Genomic DNA, 21,928 nt, shown 5'->3' with positions numbered 1-21,928 from the left:
AAGGAGTTCATGGAGATATGCATATCATTAGGTCCCCTCTGTAGAGCTGTGCTCTGCTTGGCAGAGTCCTATAAAAGCTTAAAAGTGACAAAGCAAGTTTTTCTCCTGACCACTGAGGAACTTAAACCCATTGCGAGCAAGTGCAGCATATTCTCAGAGAGAGGCAGCATCTGCCCATAAATACTTTTCGTTTTTATTGCAACACCATGGGTGCATCTGTTTGCTCCCTTCCAGAGAGGCTGTGGATGTTATACCTGGCGATGATACTATAGTTCTAGGAAGTACTTTATAGATAACGAGATTTCAGGGGAGATTAGAATTTCAAATGTTTGATGGTGTGGTTTTTTTTTTTTAACTTGTATGTCCAAGAATCTCACGTGGCACAGCTTTTCTCCCCCTGTGCTGTTTCAGTCAATTACTTCCCATGTGGAACCTCCTGGAACTTCACTGGCTAAAGTTGTTTGTGTAGAAGAGGTTTTGTTTTGTTTTTCGTGTCACAACTGAGACTGTGTAAGAAAACATCTGCTTAATCCTCCAATAATTTAGCAAAGGGTGTAGTTTTCCTCTCTTCCTGTCATTCAGAAAAAGTTCAGGGAGAGTATCTTTCACCTTCCCCAAATCTTTTTGATTAATTTGCAGTCGAAGTTGAGGAGGAATGTGAAAGAAAATGTGTTTTCATTTGTTAACTAAAGCGAGCTAATGAGTGTCATCATCTGTATTAATGTGATTGCTTCCCATATGAGAAGCTTATAGGCCAAGAGGAAAAGTGAGAACAAGGATGAACATCAATAAACATCCCAGGTGAATTTAGCTGCTGTATCCTATCAAGACTGGTCAAAGCAAATGAAAATGGTTTTGCTAATTTTTACAGAGTGCCCAAATCTAGTAAAGGCTATAGCTCTGCTACTGTTCCTTCCTGGTTTTCAGTTTCCTACTCCAAAGCAAGGAAACAGTATGTGAGAAGAATATCTATGAAAATGTTTTTTTAAGCTGAGTAAATGTCAGTCTTGGTTTTTTTCAAACTTTTTGTGAGAAATGTCTTAGCAATTACAACACAATTTATCATACAGAAAGGTGAGACAGTCGGATGGAAACATTCCAAATGTAAAACAGCAGGCAAGACTGTCCAAGTTATTAGCATCTGAAAGCAGGATTTTATAACTGACATTATCAAACAATCTTAATAATAAATGGTATGGCACAGTCCAGCAATAATTTATTTATTTTTTTAATTTTAGGATATCTTTGTAACAATATGGACGTTGCTGCAAACACCACAACATCACCACATAGTTTCTCACCTGCTTCCAAAGTCAAGCAAGCTTCTGAATCAGAAATAGCACATGGGAATGATCAGGTTCCAGGTCTGTTTTTTAATTTGTTGTTTCCTCCGAATCCTGGGTCAGTTTTTCCGTCAGTGTGCACACCCATGTCTTGTGAATATGCTGTTCCACTTTCCCCCTGTTGTTTTCCACCCAATGACTCTATCCAAAAGCCTTAAAAAAATTGCAGACACAAATCAATTTAGCAGCAGTATAGCCCTGTGATTGATTTAAACAGCTTTCCTCCTGTTTCTCTACAGAGGTGGAAGCACACAGAATATTTCAGATATCTCAAATACACAGTCTAAATAATTGTCTGTCAAGAAGCAGAAAATAAATCATTTAGTGTAAAATGTCAGTCACTTTTCATGATCAGTGGATAGCTTGGTATTCTGAGCTAAAGGCAGAAAACGGATGAAGAAGATAACAGCAGCAAAACGCTCCATAGACGTGCTAAGTGTCTTGATTCTTTCTGTAACACCCCTCTGTGTGTGTCTCAGGGGATACCCTGCTCCTGCTGATGTTTCTGGAGGCTTTATGAAGTGACTGCTTTCACAAGCCCTGTTTTTGCTCTTACGACCACAGCTACGAGCTGCATGAAACTTTATAGGTGCAGGCCAGAGTTTCGCAACGCTAATACTTTCTTAATTCCTACTTTTGTGAGGGTTTGGGTGGTGGTGGTGGTCTCTGAAACAGCTGCTAGGGCAATGTTGCTAGCAGAAAAGTCAGTAATTTTACCTGCCTGTTTTCTTGCTTGTGTCTTCTCTGTGCTTCTTATTTCAAGACACTATTCAAGGCTGAGTGGTGAAGATGGAAGAAAAGCAAAAAGAAGAAGGAAACTTTCGGCGGCAACAGTCTTATCTGCTTGCTTCCTCCTTCCTCGTTCAGCATGGCAGGATCTGAAGAAAGCTGCTGTTCTGACTTGGACTTAGTTATGCTAATTATAAATACATGTAAATGCACAGCTCTCTAAATGTATGAGAGGGCTCCAGCACACAAAGCCTTGTGTGCCAAACAGACTAAGCACGTATGAAGGAGGGTAGACAGAAATCAACGTACAAGTATGGTGAATGTAGGTACAGAGTAGTTAATAGCAGCCATCTACTATTTTGGCAGGAAATAATGTTTCTTTCTAACACCTGACTGTAACTTCAGTGCTTTGTAATTACAAAAAATGGTGGGGATAACAGCTTTAGCTTCATTACACATAGTTGTACAGTTTTCTCATGCTTCTGATTTCCATTCTTTTTCTTTTAACAGAAAAACATCTGTCAACTCTCTTAGGTAAGTTGACAACTTCAATATAATACTTCTGCTTAAATAATTTTTGAAATTATTTCTGAAGTTTTGAAATTGTAACTTCTTTTACTGCAATTGTTTATAGAATACAAAAGCTATGTATGGACTTGCCTAGATTAGCCTGAAAAACTCTGTTTTCATAATAGAGTATTAAAGACACTCCTTAACCGCAAATCACGGTGTTTCTCTGGTGATCTGAGTAATAAAAATATCACTTTACTATGTATTACGTTACAGAAACATTACTTTCTTATTACCATAATTAGTTTTTTGGGCTTTTTCTGTCAGTAAAATCTGTAGCACCAATAATATTGTGAGCAGCAATAGCTGTCCGTATATTAAGATTGGAGATGACTATAGCACATACTTTGCACTGACAAAAAATCATTGACTATAATGAGCTATAACATGCTCGGTTCGTTTCTGTACAAATCCAGACTTGAATGAGATTTTTGACTGTAGGAAAAATTAAGACCTATTGTTTTAGAGACACATATAACCATTTCATGCTGCATAATTATCCACCACAAATGTGGGTATTAATTCTTTCCTTAATGGCTTAAAGTCATGGCTACCTTTCTTTTTGCTCTTCTAGTGGCAGGAATCAGCATTTCCTTTATGTTCCTTTTTATTCTTGGAGTTACTTGTGCTTGGTATGCATGGAAAAAATCAAAGGTAAGTCCAAGCTTACACCTTTGGATATTTATGTATGTATATTTATCTGTATGTATTATAGAATATGAAGTGTCAGCTTCCTAATTTTTTCCACTTTTCACTCAAATTTCTGGTGTTCATTTACACTTTAGTTGCCTTACCACTAGGATTTTTTTGCCACTGGATGGCATTCTTAACATTAGTCATCTTGTAATCAAGGTTTAATTTACCTCAGCTGTCCTCCCTTCCTGGGTAGTACCTGCTCACATTTTAGGAGGAATGGTTCCTGGTTTGCAGTTTTATTCTCCATTTAATGACAGTTTTTGTCATTAAAAGTCCTGCATCAGAGATTGCAGTTGAACACTTCAAGTGCGTTTTATCTGTCTGAGCTACTTTGGATGCTATAATTATTTTGCAACCACAGTCTTATTTGTGATAAGTTGACATTGCTAAAAATTAAAATATTAGATAACTTATCTAATAATAAGAATAAGCGCAGTAGTACGTACTATAGATTTAGTTATGCAAACATAGTCTACTGTATTAATGAAATAAGTTAATATAAGGAAAAATATCAGCAGAACTAATACTAACATTGTATTGACATTATTGATTTTCTGTTTGTGTACCTCAGATGCATACTGCAGTGACAGTAGTATATTTGTATTTCTTACACAGGGAAGTTCGGCTGAAATTAATTCTGACCCCTCTGATGAACCAGAAGTGTCCTTAAAAAAAATTTCAACACATGACAACCCATGCGAACGGCCTTTTGAAAGAGCATTACAATGACAGCGGGAGAACTGTTGCATGACCCTTTGGTCTGTGCACCTATATGGCAAAGCCGCACATACCATGGGACTTCCAGTCAGTAATTTTCCTTTTTTCAGTGAGCGTTTCAAACCACTCCAGAATAATTTGGAATGTCAGTTAACAAGAAAATCCTATTACTGAAAGAGTCTCAATCAATGCTCTTAAGTAAAGTGTTAAAACCAGGGGAAACATTAAAACCAGGAAGTTCTTAAATGCCACCTGACGTGGCATGTGGTGCCTGTAGCATAACAAGAGAAAGGTCAAACTGCTGCGGGGCCTCAAGCCTTAGAATCTCTTTCCTCATCAATACCATAACTAAGTCCAGTTCTGAGAACTCTGTGATACTAAGGACTCTGGGAAACTTTATCGTTGGTACTTATGGCCTTTGCTGTGTGTTTGATCTGTTATGTATAGCAATGAGGTGTATTTCCATCCTACTCTTATTTCGGTAATGTTTTTCATGGTTTTCTTTTCTTATGTCCTTTTCAGGAGGAAAGAAGAAAGGAAAGTTGTCTCACTTGTAGCTATTTAAACAGCACTCTCAAAAGAGCTATATATTCAAAAAACAAGTTCTTAAAATTAAAGAGATCTTAGTTACAGAAAATGACACAGTTATTCTATGTCTGTACTAATAAATTAAAGCTGCACAGGAACACACTGCTGTTGAGACTAGCTGGAATAGTCCTTGTTTATGCTTGTGTATGTGTCAACTGCCTATTGGAAGTGGCTCCTGGAAGGCTCTAGCTTCCACACTTTGGCTCGGGCCAAAACTAGCTTACCAGCATAAACAGTACTATTTAAGTGCCTGGGAGTTTCCTAGGCATTGTTTAATTTACTAGTCTAGATATACAGTGTTATTGTTTAAAGCCATTTTTAAATTACATATTTGATGTACCTACTCACTCATTTATTGACAGTTATTAGCAGTGATTAATCAAAGCTGACCACTGCAAACTTTCATTTACTCACTGTGCTCTGTTTTTCTGCTGTATTGCAGCTGTCTAAAAAGCCAGCTGCTTGAACAGAAGTCTTGTTGCTAAAAGCTTATTATGGTACGTTAGACTGGAGCGTGAATTTACAGAGCTGAGCTGTGTTGTGCACTCTCACTAAGTAGATGCTCTCATAGAATAGAGTAACAGAACAGTCTCACACCCTGACCTTAGGCCAAAGCTTTTGCATCTTCACTGAGTGAATGTAGAAATCAGTATTGCAATGTAAATTCATATCCTGGCCTGTGGCTCTGCAAGGCTGTGTGAAGCATCATATTGTGAAAAGGCTGCCACTGGTACCCAGAGAAATTCCATAGCCTGAGCAAGGACATATAATTCAGTTTTCAACACATCATCAATTTTGTAAGAGAGGAAATAAGGAAATTTCAGGAGAAACTATTTTTATAGAATGCAAAAAAATAAGTTAATGCCTGGATGAAATACGTCCATTAAAATCAACAACTGTGGGGCTAAAATGTTAATTCCTCGGTTGGTATATACTGACAGACCTTCCCGCCTCTAGTTCTAGTCCTTTATGATGATGATTATAATAATCAAGAGTCAATTAAGGCTGAAAACCTGAATTATATTGGATGATACCCTCATTATTCCGCTACTTCTTCCCCTGAATTAGTAGCGCTTACTAACTGGTGTCAGGTGCTCTCAGCAGCGACTGCTGTGGAGCTCTGCTTAAGCAGGAGCCAGGGGATCTGGGGCAGGAGGGGCCAGAAAACAGATACCCAAAGGACTGCCCTCCACTAAGGTGGTAGAGGAAGGAGGACTGGAGAGGTAAGGGGATCGTTTGAGATGGCTCTGCCAAAACATTCCTGTGAGAGCTTTGGCAAGTGACCTTTATTTCTGAGACTGAGCTCCGGGTCTATAGGAAAAAAACAGTAGTATGTCCCTATATCATATTTATCTGTGAAGATAAATGCATGTAAGAGCGTGGAGTGTGTAAGTCCTGCAGTAATGAAGCTATCCTGAGAGCTGTAAATTTGCAGGAAATCAGATTCTGTTTGTGTGTAAATCTTCTCAAACCAGTAATATTTTTCCCAGTAAGAGTAGGGAAGAATTCTATGTCAGCCTGCAATTTCAGGTACTGATGGACATTCTTTACAAATAAAAGCAGTTCCTTGCCAGGGTCTGCACTTCGTGAAATCCAGAGATATTTTCAGTTGACTTCAGTGAAATAAAATGTGAAGGAAAGTTTTAAATGTCACAGCTTTTTCCATCTGCTCAATAAATAAAGATATCTTTTTCATTTCTGTGTGTTTTTTCTGAGTTTAAGTATGACGTAATTATATCTGCAGCAATATCATATGGGGTGCAAGAGTCAGCTATAGCTGCTTCCTATGTGTTTTTTTAACATGCATCTTCCTTTTTTCTTTTATTAAATAGAAATTCAGTAAGTGCTCAAATGTTTTTTGGGATTCTAGACCAAGAGTGTCCTGGGCAACAAACAGTGTTAATTGAATGCAGAGAAAGTAAGAATAATAAACTTTTGATCACTTTCCAGGAATAATTCTCATAAACCATGTTTACAGTACTTTTTAATTGATGTTTGCAAGCCTCTGTGTGAATGATTCTGCTTTTGGAAATGTTTTCAGAGTTGTTGCATTCCATCTGAACTTTTACGGAATTTGTGTACTAGAAATAATATTTACTATTTGTTACTTGGTGTTCATGTTTTGTTATTGCACTGTTTAAAATGTTTGTGATTGCTAAGTAATCAAAAAAATTTCCCCTAGCTTGGGTGACCAGTCCCACAAGAGTGGATGCTGACTACTTAGCAGTTAAACTATTTGTGAACTTCAAATTATTTGTGTCAGTGAAGTCTGTGCAACATATGGCCTGGCACATGTGCTCACAAAGCAGTTTGTTTAGGTCACTGCAGTTTCATTGCGTGCTGATCAGCAAGTAGACTGACAGGCATTACCTACCGATGGAGTAGATGGCAGTAGCAGCTTGCTGGGAAACAGTGGGAAGATGATGCTGAAAAAGCAGGTTTAGACAATAAGGCAGCAGGAATCTTAAAAAAAAAAACCTGTTCTGTGGCTCTCATTTGGAAATGAGGTGCATGTTATAGAAAAATTAGAGGGGATTGGCGTGAGATGAGGGAAGGGAAGTGTTTATTAAAATGGAAAGGGAGAAGTGTGTGGAAATCAGAAAAGCCCTGATTTGCAGGAGCTGGGGGCATGAAAGTCAGACCAGCAGCAGATGCTACCTATATTTGTTTGAATGGTAAGCCCATTTTAAGTTAGTTTATTTGTACTTTATTTCCAGTATAGGACAGATGAGAAGTAATTGGCTTAATTTGCAGGAAATAAGTTTTAGATCAGATACCAGAGAAATCTCTTTGAGTAAGAGAAGGTAAAAGCGAACTGGTGTTGGAACCTTGCTCAGTGGAGATTGCTTTAAAAAACAGATTACACAAAATACCCCTATTCCAGGCACAATGTGAAAAAAGTTGTATTAAACAGTCTCTGCAGGTCCCTTCAAGCTCTGAATTGCTAAATTCTAACAAATCCACAGCTAGCTAGCTGTGTTTGTGCAATCCCTAGCACTATTTGTGAATAACTTGCACAAAGTGAAAATGCTGAAAGCCCACTGAGCCCAGTACCCTGCAGCCAGCAACACTGGTAACAGGTGCCTTAAGACAAAGATGAGCGTAGGGCAGATGTAATCTTCCTCCCTTTGCATTCAAACCTTTTCTCAAATTTACTGCCTTTTTGACAGTGCAGATTTGACCTGTACAACATACTGAAGACATGAGGTCCATGCTCAAGAACTCTTTTCTTGCCTTTTTTTTTTTTAATCTGCTATGTGAGAGGCTTATTCATTGTCCTTTTCATCTTTTTAATACGAACAAAAGCAGTGGAGAGTTACTCTTTCCCTTTTCCATGTGATTCATGATATTATAGACCTCTATAAAAGCTACTTTGTCCCCCAAAGTAACAGTGATGCTTATACTATATTGATTTAAAATTTAACACTTTAAAAATGTGAAAGCACATCTGCTTTTAGTAACTGGAGACTGAAAAATGCAAGTTTACTGTAATTCCTGAGGTAATAATTGCTATTTCTACAGTTTCTGCAAAACATTTAAAAGTCAGTGTCTGCACTTACAGTGTGGAACACAAGCTAGAAGCAAAACGTACACTTCTTCAGTTCGAGTATGTTCTGCTATAGAATATTGACAGTCTTTTATATAGTCACTCATATTAGGTATGTATCATCCCTATTCTTATACACAGTAGCCATCTTGGTCTTAAATAAGACTTACTCTTGCTTAACATGAAGACACACACACACTGAAGTATTCACCCACAAGTTGCATTAACCTCTACCTTGTAAACAGAGAAAAATGTTTTCAATATGATTAAAATCAAAAGCCTGACAGTAAAAACTTAGGCATTTTTAACTCTTAAGTCCTTTCTTATGCAAAGTTGTCCTTCAGGCCTTTAAAATTTTGCTTGTATCCACTTGTGTTTTCTATTCCCCTTCTGTTTCTACATGCTGGAAGCAGGCTTAGCAACAGTGAGTGTGTTTTGCTGTCTATAGAGGTCTAACCTATAAATGAAACCAGACAGGATATTGTAGATGGTAAATATAACACAGGGTGAGAAAGGACTAAAGGGCCCAGGGTATTATTAGCAATATGTGTGTCTTTCTTTAGACAGACAGTAGGTGTGGTCACCAGCACCAGGCCATTTCACACCACCTCAAACAAGACTGAAAGCACCTTGCAGTGAATGGTCAAAAATCAGAAGGACTGCTTTTATTCTTTGGCAGTCCTTGATGAGAAGCAAACCATTAAATACACACACACACAAACACGTGAAATGTCTTTCTTTCTCACAAGCTTTCCTGCTAGCGAGCTTTGAACCAGGCTGGTTGGTGCTGGGTGGCTGCAAGCAAACATACTGGAGACAAACTGGACGCTTTTTGTTGATAGCGCTCGTTCTTTGGATGGAAAGACATGGGTCCATTGGCAGAGAATTTCAAGCCAGTTGTTTTCAAAGCACTAAGTTTTGCTCTCAGACATCACTTCATAATCATGTTTTGATACTAGTCAAATAAATGACTGTGGCTTTCTATTCCCTCCTATGTGTGCTCAAGTATAGTAGAGAGAAATGCCGGAGTAAGACATCTGTGCTGGCTGATATGGGGACTCCAGTCTGTGTACAAGAGCAGGAAGGGGTGTATTCTAATGTATGCCACTGATAGGGTTTGTGTGAGATCCCCCGATAGAGATACGTTCCCCAGTGCCCCTCCTTTGCCTCAGTTAACCCCTGAACGCCCTCTTTTTCACTTTATGCTACACATAAACTTTTTTTTTTTTGCATACAAAGTATGTTCTGAATAAGAAGCAGCAGAAGTGCTTTTGCCAGGTTTGTGCCATTAAAAGAACACCAGACAAGGAGATTTTTTCCTGAAATCTCTAGCTGATGAGGGATCATTTTGCATAGCTGTAGTGTAGCCTTAAGTGCAATGGCTGGGCTAATTTTAGTGGAACTACTTTGTATGTATTTCAGGTATACCTGGCAGCAGTTTTGTAACTCCATTTAAACAAAAAAGAAAAATAAATTTCTGGAGATCCCTTTATTTAAATTTTCAGCAGGCTGGCTATTGCATTTTTATCTCCAGCGGGAATTCTGAAAGTTTAGTAGTACAGACTGGGTAGGTAAACATAGAGATGTATAAGCAATGTAGGAAAATTTCTGTTTCACATGCTCTGGTTAACATAATCATTGACTGTATGTATGCTGTCATGAATTTACTGAGGAGGTAGACTCCTGTCCAGTAGTCAAAATTCTTCTGCGTTGAACTGTGGGACATGGATTTTGACTAACTTAATGAAGTCTGTTCTACCACAAACATTACCAGGGATGACACTGCATCTCAGTAATTGCTCTCTGAGTGGAAAAATACATTATTTCAGATCTCTACAAAAATGGGAGATGAGGTGTGGAATGCTACTTGCTGGGTGAAACTGCAGATGATGCCAGTAAGGGTGCAAGAATATCAGCCTTAGAGGCTGTGCTGTCATCAGTCTGGAAAATCCTGGGTTCTGAGAAAGTTCATCAAGGAAAATGTGGTGGGCACCTGAAAAGGGCTTTGTCCCAGCAAGGCACTGTATGTGTATCAGGAATCATAGAATCATAGAATGGTAACGGTTGGAAGGGATCTCAAAGATCATCTGGTTCCAACCCGCCTGCCATGGGCAGGGACATCTTCCACTAGATCAGGTTGCTCAGAGCTCCATCCAACCTGGGCTTGAACACTGCCAGAGAGGGGGCAGCCACAGCTTCTCTGGGCAACCTGTTCCAGTGTTTCACCACCCTCATGGTGAAGAATTTCTTCCTAATATCTAATCTAAATCTGCCCTCTTTTAGTTTACAGCCGTTCCCCCTTGTCCTATCACTACACACCCTTGTGAAAAGTCCCTCTCCATCCTTCCTGTAGGCCCCCTTCAGGTACTGGAAGGCTGCTATAAGGTCACCCCAGAGCCTTCTCTTCTCCAGGCTGAAGAGCACCAACTCTCTCAGCCTGTCCTTGTAGGAGAGGTTCTCCAGCCCTCTGATCATCTTCATGGCCCTCCTCTGGACCCACTCCAACACATCCATGTCCTTCTTATGTTGGGGGCTCCAGAGCTGGACGCGGTACTCCAGGTGGGGTCTCACGAGAGCGGAGTAAAGGGGCAGAATCACCTTCCTCGCCCTGCTGGCCACGCTTCTCTTGATGCAGCCCAGGATACGGTTGGCTTTCTGGGCTGCAAGCACACATTGCCTGCTCATATTGAGCTTCTCATCCGCCAGTACCCCCAAGTCCTTCCCCTCAGGGCTGCAATGGTGTTTTCTCTTATTGTTGTTGCAGAGTGATTAGGGGCAATGGAACTTGTTGCTTATTCAGTAAAAGATATCCCATGAGAGCAGTCATATGCACTGTTAGGATCAGGAAGTTTTGTAGACATAAACACATGCACGTGGAATCACAGAATGGGTGAGGTTGGATGGGACCTCTGGAGGTTGGACTTCTGCAAACATTTTGAGGTGTTTTTTTTTATGAAAGACAACATCAGTAAAAAGTCAACTCTATGAAACAAAACAAAGTCCAGGTCCCTCTTTTCAGCACAGAATATAGAATATTCACTGCTGTTAGCAGTGACTAAAAATATGCAGAGGACTCAAATCTGTTTAGTCAGTAAGTCAGTGTAATAGGCTTTCAGATACATAGCTACTGCTAACAGGGCGTGCTGGGATAGCAGTAAACTACAGTAACTTAGTGTTAACAAACAGTAAAAGGTGGTAGATTCAGTGTTTTAAGTGTGAATCACAAAGTATAAACTAGCCATTGTTTTCTAGGAAAAAATATATTTTGACATTATTTCTTCCCTCATTTGTAATAGTTGGCAAAAATCTAATCTTTGCGCAAAGACCACTTCTTCATCTAGCACAGGTTTTGTAATGTTCTGCAATACTAGCCTCTGACATTGACTGGTGTTAAGCAATGATGTGTGCTTTCTCAAAGTCAGCCATGCTGCTTTGTCCTTTCTGGGGTCAAGCCCAGAGCATTCAGGAGAAGTATTGCTTATGACTTCTAAGACAAATTAATTTTCATTGTAACTATGGGCCAAACTGTGCAAAATTTTCTCACATCAGTAATCCACTGGAGTTGTCAAGACCATTCATGAGAGCAATTTCTTGAGCTTGATTTCTCTTGCTCTGTGCTATAGATATTGTGCTGTGGTTTTCTTCTCCCATACAACTTCTTTAGAACTAGAACTCCAGTTTTAGATCTCATTTGTGTTAACAAATGAATTCCTTTTAAAGTTTCATCCAGTTAGGCGTATTGTTTTAAGGAATATAATTTCACAGTTGCATGTTATTCTGAGCTTGCAAAAAAGTTGATCTTGGATTCTCATTTAGAGCAAGTAAGCATTGATCCAATGCCTGCAAGTTATATCAAATGAAAAGCACTGTCTGAATAACAGAAGAGAAAAAATAATCTACCATTCTTCAGTACAGAATTGCAATTTCAGCAGCAGATGGCTCAGATACAGCAGGGTCTGGGTACATGAATAGCGACATTGTTATTCACCCATCAGCCTCATTACACCTAGGCAGTCTGTCTGTGCCCTGTTATAGGCACCCTATTGTGACCCAAGAATACATTTTGATCAAGATGTATAATCTTGGCATTAAATAAGTACATTTTAAAATGGGATTATTGTGAGGATGATTAACATGGCACCCCAAATTCTGATCCTACTGTGATTAGAAGAAGAATGAATTCATCACCACTGCATTTTGAATCTTAGCACCTTGAGAGATTCTAGTGACTTAGAAGGCTGGATTTTCTTTCTTATCTGCATATTGAATTTCAAGACCAATGATAGACCTTGATGATAGACAAACAGTCTGTAATCATCAGGAAGATTCTTATTAAAATAATGACATCGCAAAAAGCTTTAAACACAAAAAAGGAAGTATCAACTTCTTTGAAGTACATAAATTCAGTACTAGACAGAGGAGGTTATGGCTAGCTTTAATTTAGTAACTGCAATGGAAACAGAGAATGTATACAGTTGGACTTAGGACATAGCATGTTTAAGGTTTTCAAAGAAGACTGAAAATATATTCTGTTTAGGATTTGTATTTGTTATACAGTCAGGCAAAATGTAGAGTTTGGGGTGGGGAAAGCTACCTTTTAAAAGGTGCCTATCTGATATTTTTAGATCATATTAAACCCTTTAAATTTCTATTCAAAACTTATTTGTAATATTTTTGTTTAAGAAGCTGAATCAGTGTCTGGGATTTGTAGTGACTGAAATTTCCACATGTTTGCTTTCAAACATGCATTTGCAGGAACACCCAGTATGGAAGAAAAGCAATGAACAAATTGTGAATATAGAGAAAGACTGAGGGGTGGGTTGCCATGCCAGAAAGTAGAAGGTGGCCACCAGCTGCAGTAAGCAGAGCCAGGACTATCTGTTCCCACTTCAAAATTTACCTCAGTAGCCTTGGTGTAATGTAAAAGAACGTGGGATGTATATCAGAAAACAGCTTTGAGCGGTGAGAACAGAATCAAAAAGATTTACATATGCATATACACACAGACACTCATAGTTGAAAAACTCAAATCTCAGAAGTGCAGTGACTGGACAGGATTGGGATAGTGAAGCAAGTCAGGACAGTCTTAAAAAGAGAGGGAGGGGATCTCAAGTGGCTGTGCTGCAGAAAATTTCTATTTGGCTCCCACCTAAGAGATGAGCCACCAAAGAAGGCTCATATCAAAATAAAGCTCACAAATTTGTGAGCATACCAAGAAGAAAACATTAGCTGGTGAGGCTAACAGGGAAGAGAAAGCAGTTTCAACAGTAGCTTAGTAGTGACTGGACAAAGTAGCTGCGATTAAATGATATGAATGATAAAGGTTTAAGCCACATTGTTCATCAAAGAGAACCACTGAGGTGGTTTCTGTTACATAGTTTGGTGTATGTCCTTGATGCGTGTACCTCTTACAACTATCGAAAAGCAATCTGGCCATTCAAGCAGCCAGCTTCACAAGAAATTGTTTGTTTGGCTGATTTAGTCTTTAAGGTTGGACAATCCAACTACCCTTATTTTCTTTCGCTGAGTTCTAACATATATGTGGAAGCATCTGTACGTTTCACAGAATGGTTGAGGTTGGAAGGGACCTCTGGAGGACATTTGGTTGAACCCCCTTGCTCAAGCAGGACCATCTAGAGCTGGTTGCCCAGTACCACGTCCAGACAGGTTTTGAATAATCTCCAAGGATGGAGACTCCACAGCCTCTCTGGTCAACCTGTGCCAGCGCTTGTTCATTTCCATTTCTCTGTGTTTCATTAAAACAGAAATCTGTTTCTTGTTGTGGGGTTTGTTTTGGGGTATTCTGGGGGGGAGAACAGAAAAAACCCAAACATGGTTTCATATTTAGTTTTTGCAAGCTTCTGTCCTCTGCTTCACTTGATTGTTGTGATGTTGCTAAAATATATGCTGTTATGCTAAATTATGTATTTATACCACCATTTACAAAATTCCGACCATTGTCATTTGTATATAATTACCATGGATATTTAAGTCGAATTCTAGGTTTTATAAGGGCTTGCCTGTTCCTAGGTTTAAATAATTTCTTATGGGCCTTCCTTTTAGGGAAAGAGAATGCCTTAATCAGTGCTCAATTCAGACCCTGATTTAAAAAGATATTTGAATGGTGCTTCACTCACTGTTGTAGTTTATAAGGATCTTGGGTAGAAATATGTTATTTTTGAAAGTCATTTAGATATTTAAGACATTAAATCAAAATTTGTTTGTGTGCTGTTGAATCAAGATTTAGCAATCTAAATTTGTCAGATCCTCAGAAATGCACAAATTGTTTCCCCTGAAATCCGAAATGGTTTCTTTCCAATAATCTCCTGATGAGCTTGTGCTGTGGAATGAAGAAACTTCTTTCTGCTCATTTTATGCTAACCAGGCAAAATAGAAATGTGACTCCTTGGTCCAAGGCTACTTAGTTATTTATCAGGAAACTTGGACTGTTTCTAAAAATGTTCACAGGTGTTTCAGTAACTTTGGAAATCTGGATCTCAGTTCTCATTCACACATTTTACTAGCAACTATTTTGGTTAGTACCAAGAAGGGGCATTTTTTTTCCGCTATATGCATGTATTTGCTAGGAAGCCAACTGAGAAAATGAAGCAGGTTTGCATGTGCTAATTATAAATATGATTGGCAACACAAATGGATTGTGTGCTAGTGGGGAAACTAATTGAAAATTTAACTTCAGGTGGAAATTATCCAGAACAGTGACAGATTTTTTGGCACCTTTTTATGGCCTACCAGTGCAGCTCCTCAGCTGAGTTAAAGCTTTCAGTTTGTTGCTGTACCAATGCCAGCTAAGACCACCAGTCTCACTGATAACGCATTCATGGCAAAACTGCAACTTTTATGCCTTTCTGAACTGTCTGCTCTTCTTTTGTGAGCAGAGTTGTGAAATGCACAGAAGTCCTGTTGTGAGTGTAGCTCTCATCTGCCTAAATGACCTGCTTGCCCATACAAAGATAAAAACCATCCATAGATGAGTAACAGAAAGATATCTGGAATCCAAAATAAAGGTAGTTACATAATTTTTGCCACTCATGGAAGTGTTTGTGGGGGTTAGCAGCAAAGCCTTTTGCTTTCATACACGTAAATCAGAGCAATTCAGTGTGTTTGAGAAGTTATAGCAGGCACAGTTGTCCACATCTCATAAACCAGCTTGACTGAGCAACTCAGGATATGACTGTGCAAAACTAACAGCTGGGGTTTAGAGGAAAAAACAACTACTGCAAGCAAAGAAGAAAAAGCTGTATTTTCCGTCTTCGTGGCTCCAGAGTCTTCAAACTTTCTTTCATGCGCTGTTATTTCATGGGCAATGAAGGGCGTTCACAGAGAATGCAAGAAGTGAGATGTAAGCATGAATGGGGCCTAGCAGAAAGATCTTGGAAGAAAGTTGTGAACTCTGTGATGGTATTGTAATCCCTGTCTCTGCTCTTCTCCAAAACATTTATGTTGGATTCAGGCACTCTGATGACTGAACAAATAGATGTCTGAGCCCAAAATACATGGACTTCATTAATGTTACAGTTACTGAATTCTTCTTATTGCTCTGTTCTGGACAAAATCCTGTCAATTAAGAAAAAAATTACATCAGGGACTTCATCCATAGTCATCAAGCAATATGCTTTGTATCTTCTACTAAGGCACTTCATTTTCTGCCCTTTATGTTGCTACAAGTGGGAGAAAAACACCAGGAACATTCTCCTACTGTTGTTTTACCGAGGCTTAAGAAATGGGGCAACATCGTCTCCTCTGCCCTAGGGATGCCTTGCACATGGGTGCGAGACTGTGTTCTGTACGACTGAGGTGCTACGAATCAGTCCTAGCTCCTTGTAAGGCAATGTCTGATGACAGGATCTGTCTTTATGAGAACATATCTGCTTTTCACAGAATCTTCAGTTTCCTGACTGTAAGACATATTAGGTTTGTTTTAATGACAACTCCAGACTAGTGGAGGCTGGCGCAAAGTACTCTGCAGCTACGTAGATTTTGCCAAATTCAAAAAAACCACAAGACTGAAGCTGAATGTCAGCTTAGAGGTAGAGGTAGTTGGGCCAATTATTAACTCAAGAAAGTGAATATAGCAGGAGGCCTTTGAATACTAGGGTTAGCTTGGCTTTTACCACAAAAAAAACTTTCATTTGGACTCACAGCTAAAAATGTCACTACAGTGTGTACTCACTTCAGCTCAGAATGAGCTGTCAGTGGAAAATACGATCTTCCAAAATTGCCTTGTGCTTTTTCACCACACAGGATCCTGGAACCCTCAGAGGTAGTGTGGAGACACAGAACAATGCAATATTTATGTAGTCACATAATGTGCATGACCAAAATGCTTTCTGCTTATAAATAACAGAGATACAGATGCCACCCTTTGCTAAGATGTAAGAAATCAAAAAGTGCAGTTCTGAAATACTACAGCAAAAAACTTTTCAAAGTGAAATGAGAGCTGGGAGCATGTGAAGAATAAATGAAATGGAGAGATTAAGCAAGACTAGGAATAAGTATTCTGGTTCAGATGTAAAGGCCTTAGTTACAATGTCAGGTGCCCACAGGGCAAGAATGAAGCAAGGACAGTGTTCACAGTTAGAAATAGTTCACATAAATGGAAGAAATAGGTCTGAGAAGTCCAGAAGAGTATAAAGGATAAGATAGCGCAAAGAGTGCAAAAAGACCAGAGACTAGAAGAACAGATGGAGAATTGAGATTTGAAGGCTGAAAACAGCCAAGATAGTAAGCAATCAACAATGATGAAGTCTGGGAAGTAAAGATCTCTGAAGTGAGGGAAGACATTTGGTGGTGGAGGCTTGGAAGGCTGAAGGTGTAAGCTAGAAGGAAGTAGAAAGAAAATGCTGAGATTTAGAGAGTGATATCAAGCAACTCAACACTTATCTTTGGAAAACTAAAGATAAGTGCAAACCAAAGTCACAAGTATCGATTTGAAGTGTCCAAATGTTAGAAAGGACAACGTGTTTCAGAGTAAGTTCTTATGTGTGACCTGTGTACTGGAAGCAAGGACTGTCTATATAATGGGAAAAACAAAACTGTAGTTTGAAGTAATCCTGAACTCAGGGTGTTTTGACCCAAATATTTTGCACATTCAGCAGCTTTGAAAACACAGCTGTTGGGCACAGGCTTCAATTATATTTAAGTCAGTGTATGATACCAGCTTACTGGTTAGAGGATACCTACCTTTATTTTTTTTTTTTCTCTGAAGGCCCTTTAGTTAACAGCAAAATCCAAATGAACTGGTATTTGCAGTTCAGATTGAAATCAACTCAGTACCACTGTTTCCTATCCAATGTTTCTTGACAAGATGGAATTGGAGAATCTTGCACTCTCTGAATGTTACATTAGGGGTGAATAAGGAAATAGGAATTTTGTCCAAAGGACTGGATATTTCTAAATATGAGTCTAATTTTTTTCCTAATGGTTAAAGCCCTTTCTACGGTGATGTCTACACAACAGCACTGCTGTCTGGTTGTGTGGACACACATGGTTTTCAACAACTAAATGCAGTGCAAGTTAATGAGGCACACTATATCACTAAGTGAAAGGTCAGTAATAATCTTTCTTTTCTTCTCTTCAGGAGAATTGTTGCTAAACTTCCATATCTGGGGTTTTGGTGGGGGAGGGTTTCTTTTGTGGTGGTGGTTTTTGTGGGTTTTTTTTGTCAGGAACTAGTTTCTGCTTCATCACTCATTTCTATGGTAACCTAACTTAAATCCCTTCCAATGAAAAAAGTTGAACTCCAGAACGAGCTCAAATTTTTGGAAACTGTGTCCTGAACAATTCCAGTATGCATGGTGCTCATGCAGATTACTTCCTTTGCTTCATGAAATGACAGATAATGTTCTCTAAAAATACAAAATTCTCTTTTAATAGAAATTTGTATTTCACCTCCTGGATATTCCATAATAGAAGCATCTAAAGAAAAATGTGCTTGAATGCTATGGCTACAGCATATACACATTTTCACCAGCAGCCAAAGTACCGTGGTCTCTTCAGATGATAGTTAGGAAGATGAGCATGTGTATTTGCAAAACCAAAGTGAAACCGAAGGACAGCTAGAAATTTCAGGGAAATCTGATTTTATACTCCAGTATGTGAAATATAGTTATTTATGGGGCAGAGGGTGGTGGCGATGGGCATTTCATCAAGGTGACGTGCTACTAAGAGGAAGAATTCAGATGACAATTTCTCCAGAAAAAAACTGACTAGATGTTTGGGCAAAACACTATTTCTTTGTTTATAGTATTTCTTCCAATTAGCCTGCTGTGGACTTCACTGAAAATTTCCAGAGGCTTTCAATGATAAAGAAGTATATATTTATTGCTTGCAATGAGATAGAAAACCTGTCCTTCTAAAAAATAAATAAATAACCAAATTATTAATTGTTTTTTTTCATAGAAAAGAGTCTTCTTGCCCTGCCCTCCTGTGACTGTAGTACCTAAAGCTCTTCTGTCTACTATACCTCATTTGTGGTATCGAAGTAATGGGGTGAAAGTGAAAAATGGGGCTAAGGGGAAAAATTTAATGTAGCTAAAACCAGTGAGCTTTAGTTGGTTTATTTTTGTTATAATTGTTTTTTGTTGTCGTTGTTGTTTTAGAAATTGAAGCTAATGAGGTGAGGCAAACTAAGGTGAAGTAGCTTGTCCAAATTCACCCAAGACATAACCCTGGTCTCCTGGAACACAGTTTATTGATGTCTGCCACCCGTTACAGTGATGGCTACTACAGCAACTGCCCCAAGAGTAAGAAGGCAGGACTGTATTTCAAGAAGCGTGTATTTCATAGAATCATAGAATTGGTTAAGTTGGAAAAGACTTTTAAGATCATCAAGTCCAACAGTTAACCTAGCACTGCCAAGTCCACCACTAAGCTATGTCCCTAAAGTCTAAGGTAGCTTGAATCTGTGTTTCAGGAAAGCACCTCAGTCACCAGGTACTCTGAATTCAGAGTGCGTTTGGCTTTCATCCCTCCCTTGAAGGCTTGACCATGCTATTACTTGAAGATTGCAGTCAAATAAAAGACAGCAAATAAATAGTCGGTCAATTCCAGTGCCATAGCTGAAGCAAGTAGGGTGTAGATTCAGCTCAACAATATGGATGAATCTTGACAGCTGTTCTCCCACTTAGGGTTATAGCCTCTGGTTTTTAGCCAGGGTAAGTCTAGGGTAAAATACATGCACTTGGCTGGTAGCAGAGCATGATATCTCCCGCTGTGACCTCTTTCGAGAGCTCACAGAGTCCTGCTTGCCTACTTTTCTCCTGGCCCCATGACTGGCATTGTTGACTGCATAGCCATAGGAAGGCTGGAGAGTGCCGCATCTTCCACTTCAGCCCTCCCAAAAGGGCCTTCACCTGCTGCTTAAGATACCCTTCTACAAGCTGGAAGGTGTAAGTTCAGAGCCTTTCAGTTTAAGAAGACTTAGAACATAGATTTTCCACTTCCCAGACAACGGTGTTGCCCACTAGACTATCATACAGAAAAGCAAGACAATATTAGGGACTGGCATTGGTGTTGCCCTATGACGTGATAATTTTATTATTTTTAAGAGCTATTCTCACTCCACGAGGCATCTATCTTCAGGAAGTTGAACAGTCTGGATCCCAAGTTGTAGAAATCACCTGGTATTTCTTGTAGCATTCCTGCACAATCAGTGGAGGAACATCTGGAGATCTTCAGAGGAGCAAATTTTTGTCTAAAGGAATTTTAGTAAATATGGCCAGGTAGTCTAGAATGATATTTTCTGTCCCTTTTCCTCTTTCTTTACCCACCTCCTGACTTGGTACCTTAATGGAATGTGAAATAATATCTACTAGGTTGTTACTCCTTCTTCAGTGAAAGCAGATGAGAGTAGAAATTGGCAAAACCATCTACATGTCTAAGGTATTTAAAGAACTGTCATGAACTGGGGTATTGAAACATGCAACGGTTTAAGTAGGCATCCAAGTGTTAGGCTAGGTTTGAAAATACCTGATCTTGGTGGGCAGCCATGCATACAAATGTTCTGATCTTGAGATGCTTGCATTCCGTCGAGGGGAGCTGCTTTATACATGTGTAGTTAGATGCCAGTTTCCGCCTCGGTAAAATGAAAAAAGTTTTCTCAAGGTTTCCACTGTTGTTCCAGTCAGCTACTAGAATTGTTTCGAATTGTTCCCATTTTGCTTTAAGAAGGTAAGATGAATACAGCAGTTTATTCATAATTACTCTCCGTTGTCAGTGTTTGTCCAATAACATGCTCCTTGTAGATGATGTGTTTCTCTTCTTTAGAAAAGATTAGCAGGCCTCCTACTAGGGACCCTGACTCCCTTTAAGGGATGCTTTGAGAGATACAAGTGAAAAGCACTAATAACAAATAGATAATACTGGTTTTATGTATTAGAATCTTTCCCTCAAAAATAACCCACTTACATATGCTCTGAGACAGAGGTTCCTGCTCTCTTATAGTGCTTCATAGTGATATCAGTAAGCATGACACTACTCTAAAACATGCATCTACCTGGGCATGTACATACATCCACAACAGAGAGAAATGAGGATTTTGAAGACAATTTTTACATGAAAGAGACACTTCGTAAATGTTATAGATGGTTTCATTTCTATATTTCTTCATTTTTAACTAAACTTTTTAACTTCTGGTCTAGAAAAGGAAAGTGAAAAATGCCATAAACCAACTACATAAAAAGAAGTTTTAAAATGATGGAAAGTAATATGTAAATAAATTGGGTTTGTTCCATCTTAAACAATTTTTCATTTCGTTTCACTTTATTAATTCAGGATATTTCACTGTCTGATACAAAAAATGTCTTGCATTCTTCTGCTGCTCCCAACATTTTAACACCACCAGGACAGTCTTCGGTCATATTTTAGGATAATTAAAATATTTGCAGACATGCAAAACCATGCTATGCATGTGATTTAGAGGATGACTACCTCGGAAGATGCAGTAAGGGTAAGACAATGATACATAATTGCAGCTAATTTTTTTGGTTGTCAAATTTAATGTCTTATTTTAGGCCTATTGCTATGGTTTTGATAGATTTCATTGGAAGATTACAGGCTAGTGCAACAGCTTTTTGATCAAAACTGTCTTTACGTGGTTGGAATGGAATTTTGGGCTTAAACAGGCTGAAGAACTCAGATTTCAAGGCCAGGTCCAACAATCACATAAATCTGCAGCTATCACTCTTTAAGAGACTGAAATGATAAAGGCCACACAAACTGTTTCATATAAGATCTTCAAGCAAAGCTTAATTTTTCTTCCATTTGGACAACCAGGATTTCTTCATCTTAATGAAAATCTTGTCTATGGCACTGGTCTTTCTCATCTCCTGCTGTAAAACAAAAAATTACCCTCTTTTTTCCAACTGTAGCCTACTCTGAAAATACGAACATATGCACAATCGGAAGACTTTTTACACTGCTACCAAGGTGAAAAAAAAAAGCATCTTTGAGCTGTTGCAGCTCTAGATTCAGGTGAATGCAAGAAAGGAAGTCTTTGCATCCAAGCAGGCTGGTTGCAGCTGTGCTGCAACTGTCCAGTGATACAGGGAAAACGATTATTTGTTAATACAAAACCTGAAGCTACTTCTTTAGTTCAATGTTTGGTTCAATCCAAACTGCTCTAACAGTTGTACAACGTGATGTTTTTACACATACATAAAAACTCAGATGTGAATGTGGAGCAATTTGCGGTTTTTTTCTGTCTGACTTGGGTGATTAG

This window comes from Opisthocomus hoazin, chromosome 5, assembly GCF_030867145.1.
Source record: "Opisthocomus hoazin isolate bOpiHoa1 chromosome 5, bOpiHoa1.hap1, whole genome shotgun sequence".
Lineage (NCBI taxonomy): Eukaryota > Metazoa > Chordata > Aves > Opisthocomiformes > Opisthocomidae > Opisthocomus > Opisthocomus hoazin.
This window is presented reverse-complemented; position numbering follows the sequence as displayed.